Here is a 5168-nt window from a genome sequence, read left to right as displayed (position 1 = left end):
GTAGTTCAAATTTGATGTAATTTGAGTAAATCAATAGGGAGATATAAGGCGTTATGTAAACTGTAACTAATTAGGGGTAATTATGTAATTAATTGACAGTTAATTGATCCGCCTAGGTGTCATCGGAGTTGTTTTTTTTGAAAATCAAGACCTTGCTAGCCCTTTTGTTCATAGTTGTAATCATATTCCTAATGTTGTTAATTCTTAGAGGTACATGGGAGACGAGAGGCGAGAGGAGAGAAACAAGCGTCACCGCCAATCGTGGTGGCCACCATCGGCGTCCTCCCCATCATAGTCGAGGACGAAGCCCGGCGGAATTGTCGGACTCTCTTTTCCGGCGACCCTCTGACAGTAGCATTGAAGACTTACGTAGACCTGCCCGAGCTCCAACTTCACTTCATCGCCGCAACGATGACGACGAGGCGAGGAAGTCTCGGCTTGGCATTCCGCGCTACACTTCAAGGACCGAAGAAGATGAAGACGGCGCCGATTGGACCACCATTAGCAGACGATGAGCCAACCTCTATTGTCCCGCTCTGCTTCACTTACGGCCCCACCACACCGTCGATCACCCGAGTAGCCCTTCGTGCTACTCCCTGCATTTGGGTGACGGTGAAGACTGGGGTACGACGTGTCTTCATCACCATCCCAACTGCAGCATGTGCCTCCTTCATCGACTAGTTCACGGAGGCTACCATGTATGATTGTGACTCCTCGCTAAGGTCCAAACGGCTCTGGACTGGACCTTAGCGCTTCAGCTTCCACCCAACCTTGGTGAGATGGAGAGCACTTGTTGTAGTATGCCTTTATTGAAACCCTGGTGAAATGGAGAGCACCTTTGTTTCATTTGCAGTTTCAGTGGTAAAATTTTGAAATTTTTATCTCATCCTAGTAAAATCTTCCTTAAGTTGGCTAGTTCAAGTTTGTCAGGTTGTGAAATTGACGTTTGGATCTTAAAAACCACTAGATTGTCTCAGTTGGTTTTTCTTTTGATATGAGGATCCCTACGCTCAGTTCTTCCCCTTGATCTATACCATTTTATCAGTATTCTTACACTAAAACATCACTTTGTAGAGGATTTTATTCTTTCTATTATTGATCTAGGATCAGGGTTCTCTTGTTTTACTTTTTTTATTTGTTTCACATTGTTAAATTCGTGTCCATGTCCATCTAAAAATTTTCCTGACATTAATCTATGTGGAATTATTCCCACTAACACCTTTCTCCACAAAATTGTTCCCATTAACACCTCTGTCAACAAAATTATTCCTATTAACACCTCTGTCAACAAAATTTCTCAACAAATTTTAGTCCCACTCACATTTCCTATGTGTTCAGCTTTACACAAACGGACAAAGACATGAACAACACAAACAGGGTATGAGTTAAATGAAACACACTAGGTCCAATATAACAGGCATCTTGACTTGATACCATGATAAAGTTGGGTCCAAGCCCATTCTAAAATGACTAGTCAAAGTTAGGAGACCTTTTTTCCAACTAATAACCACTAGATTTTTCCTCACATTTATTTATGTGGGGTCATTTCCACTAACAATATTCCAAATTTCTTTTACTTCTGCAATTGTGATTATCTCATTTAAGTTTATATGCTTCTCTAATTGTTCTTTATTATTTTATTTTTTTTGACAAAAGTAGATTCAATCTCACTTTCAGTTGCTTGTTCCGAGCTTCATATGCAGGTATGCTGTAATACAGAGAAGGAATCCAAAGGAAGCTGCGAGCTTAACTAGCATCCAGGAACTTCTCAGTGATATGGATTGCAGTACTCATTCTGGTGAGTTGGGAGAGTGGATGTGTAAGCTAATTTCATGTTAGTACTGATATGAGATTATCAGGTAGAGATGTTTCATTGTTTAAAAAAGGACAAAGTGAGTGATGCAAACCAGGTTTTTGGGGGAAAAAACAGAAAAATGAAAACAATCAAGTGAAAACGCTAGATACTGTCCAAGGAAGGAAACAAAAGGAAGAAGAACCCTTGGCAAGGGGATGCTTCGGATGTTAATAACTTCTTAAAGGCTATTAAAGTTTTTATTAAAAGTGGGATGTATCAAGGGTATAAAACATTCTTGGATTGAAAAAAAAAGCCAGTTACCACTGTCCAAGTTGGATGTGACAAAAAATTTTGAGATATGAAGAACTAGAAAACTAACAAGTTAGAAAGCTTTCACATCATTTCCAAGTAGGAAAGCTTCAGGATCAGAGAAACTTCTAAACTTTATATCTGAACTTCAAACAAACAAATAGATACCCTCTCCCACATTGGGGTTTATATTGAACCACATTGCAGAGAATCCAGTCATACCCTAATTTGGACTTGCTTATCTTTAAACACTTAAAAGTAAAATTGTACAGTGCTAAGGGTATGGGTAGGTCAAAATTTCACTCATATGTTCATTTTTGGATTTTAAATTAAGTAAGCTAACTAATTGAAAATAAGTTCATTTAGACTTGTATTGTCCAAGTTATGTCTTTTCCTCAGCAAACAGTCCAAAATACAAAATTTCTTCCAAGTTCAGGGAACTGCAACTTTTAGTGACTTTCCTTGTTTCTGACTTGTGCTAAACTTCAAGTGAGCCTTCTTGATGGCTGAGAAAAAAGTTGGAATATAAAAAAACTGAATTTAGGTGAAATTTCATCAAAGTGAGACTAGATTGATATTTCCGTCCTTTCTAATAAAAACAGTAAATTTGGTGAGATGAAAATTTATTACTTTTTAGACTTTTATTCGAGTGTCCAAAACCCTCAGGCATCTAGAACATCGTAATTCTTCTGAAAAACTCGTGGATTTGGATTTTATAATTGGTCTGAGCCAAAACAACCTTGCCGATCTTCAGAAACCTAATTGACTTATTTCTATCAGTTTGATGTTTCTTTGACCATTGGTGACACTTTTGGATCTTTTGCTTCTTTGGAGGATTATCTTCAAATTATTTAGAGATGAAAGAATGCTTTAGCTTGATGTGCTCCACGTTAGTGAGCCCCTGAAAAGATGTTTGGTCGACCTTGTAAAGGTCTATTTGTTCTCATTGGTTGCGTGGTTACTATCCAAATGGGCCAAAGGCTCTGCAGGGCAGCAGGCTAAAATATTATCTTGAATGATATGTCCTTGGAATTTCTTCTTGTCCCTCACTAGGATTTGTTGGTGCAGGTCTTTTGGATATTGTGAAGGATTGTACATACATTGGTATGGCAGATGATACATTTGCATTGCTTCAACATAGTACCTGTCTTTACCTTGTGAATGTTATTAACTTGAGGTAAAATTGGCTGAGAGTATACTTAAAGTGGTAAAAATAAATTCATTTTGCTGATTCATGTCCACCCTTGGGTGTGAAACTTTGGAAGACCAACAAGGACATTTTTTTGAAAAAACGTCTGCTTGTGCTCCTGTGAACTTTCTGTAAATAATATTGAACACTGGTGGACTATTACCAGGATGCTGCATTTTGCTTAGACACTGGGTTTTTACCTGGCCTGCTGTGTGACATGTAAATTCAGACACTGTTGTGCTATTCTCATAGAGTATGATGCCATTTGATTTCAGTTTCTGTAATGTTAAGACTCTCATAGTTATCTGCATGATCTGTCTGTGGGATGGAAATACCAAATGTATCCTTGCTTTTGATGAATACTGTAAATCTGGAGGGTTTTTAGTCATTTTACTTATGGTCGGTTAGTAATTGTCCTCTCTTTCTCTTATAGGCTTATAATGTGGTTGTTATCTACTTATTTTTCTGATTAATTTCCTAGAATTGTATTCTTTGTAGTGTGATTGTATTTTTTGTGTAATAGAGAGAAGGGGTATATTTTGTCATTCTGTAATTTTTCACTAAAAGTTAATATAAAAGGATGGCTGAGAGGGTTGTTCAGTACCCTAACTGCTGCACCATCTCTTGTAGGCTCTCTTTTCTCTGCTGTCTTCTCTCTTTTCTCGTCATCTTGCCCTAAAATCTCCTACAACATGGCTTTTTTCGAGTACGTGAGAAATCAGAATCCTAGGTTTATGATGAGTCTTAGTTAGACAGAAACTTGTATTCTGGAAGTCTTTTTGAATACTACTAAAGCTAGGATATCTTGATGTATAAAGATTATAAATAAAACAATGTTGGGTCGAGAGTGGACAACCTCTCTATACTCTCTTTTCCTCTTTACTTCCTTCACTCTCTATATTGTTCTTTCGTCCTCCCTAATGATCTCATGGGGCTCTAGAATTAACATGGTATGAGAGCAGATTCTAGAGCCCTACAGGATTGTTTGAAAACTAATGATTGTGTTTCAGCATGGGAAGGGTTGCCATTTACAAGCATTGAGTCTGTGTAGGCAAGTCTTTTGTTCCTGTTTCTTTGCATTAGTAACAGTATTGTAAAGGGTTTCTAGGCTATTTTCTTCTTATTTTTGGCGCATATCTCTTTGGGAAAGAATTCCTTGAAGAGTATAGTCTGTTGCACAACTCTGCAGCAATCTCTGGTGCATTACACATCAAATCCAGTTGGGTTGATTCAAGAAATCCCTACCTAATGGAGCAGTGCCAGTGTCTTCTTCCTTCTTTTATCATTATTTTTTATCAGAAAGTGATTTTATTTCTGAGTACTTTAGGTTTGGAATAGGTTGAGGTTGAAGATGAGAATTTGGATTCTGGAACTAATAAATTTTTCCATGACTTGGTTCATAAGTGAAGAGAAAAAAAGATAGGTTAAAAAACTCCTAGAGATTCATTGCTGGTAGTGCCAAGTCAGCATAATCTTCCACCTCTCTTAGTTCCTTCACTGGTGCCCAACTTGTTTGAAGATCCACCTAGTGATGTGCTTTCTGATTCTGATCTTCCCATTGCACGTAAGATCTTGTACTCATCATCCTTTAACAAGTCTCTGGTTGCTATAGTGAGTTCGGTTAGTATTATCTCAATTGCTGTCAACCAGGGGTGACATTTGTATCAACTAGAGATGAAAAATGCCTTAATTTATATCACTTTGCATTAGTTAGAAGATGATTGTGATTTTGATTGCGTATGTAGATGATATTGTCATCTCAGGGAGCAATAGCTTGGGGATTGCAGACACCAAGACCCTCTCAAACAGAATTTTCAGATAAAAGATTGGGGCAAATTGAGATATTTTCTTGGAATAAAGGTGGTACATATTAGA

The 5168-nt window shown here is 37.8% G+C and overlaps 1 long non-coding RNA gene across 1 annotated transcript; it reads left to right on the top strand.

The window, feature by feature from the left end:
* The first annotated feature begins 287 nt into the window (after positions 1-287).
* On the top strand, positions 288-5168 carry LOC137954025 (uncharacterized). The gene is made up of 4 exons (XR_011112469.1): positions 288-861; positions 1704-1798; positions 3173-3281; positions 5039-5168. It is a non-coding gene; the product is annotated as an uncharacterized lncRNA (long non-coding RNA).

Source organism: Aristolochia californica, unplaced genomic scaffold (assembly GCF_029961685.1).
Source record: "Aristolochia californica isolate CCGP_79_NKW_82.1479 unplaced genomic scaffold, dmAriCali1.0.hap1 SCAF_16, whole genome shotgun sequence".
Taxonomy (NCBI): domain Eukaryota; kingdom Viridiplantae; phylum Streptophyta; class Magnoliopsida; order Piperales; family Aristolochiaceae; genus Aristolochia; species Aristolochia californica.
This window is presented reverse-complemented; position numbering and strand designations above follow the sequence as displayed.